Genomic DNA, 209 nt, shown 5'->3' with positions numbered 1-209 from the left:
AAAAAAAAAAAAAAAAAAAAAAAGAAGGACTCTGCACTTCTACTCCTTAAACCTTTATAACTTAGACATCATTAATGAATCTAGCCCAAGTTAGACATGACCTCGAAAAACTGCCTTCATTAATAAGCAAAGTAGGCTGCATGAGGCAGCCTCCCTTGACCTCCCTTGAGAACACATTATTTTGAGTGTTGGCCTGGCACTTATTTCCA

Source organism: Octodon degus, unplaced genomic scaffold (genome assembly GCF_000260255.1).
Source record: "Octodon degus isolate 3935 unplaced genomic scaffold, OctDeg1.0 scaffold00161, whole genome shotgun sequence".
Taxonomy (NCBI): Eukaryota; Metazoa; Chordata; class Mammalia; order Rodentia; family Octodontidae; genus Octodon; species Octodon degus.
Note: the sequence above shows the minus strand (reverse complement) of the source record.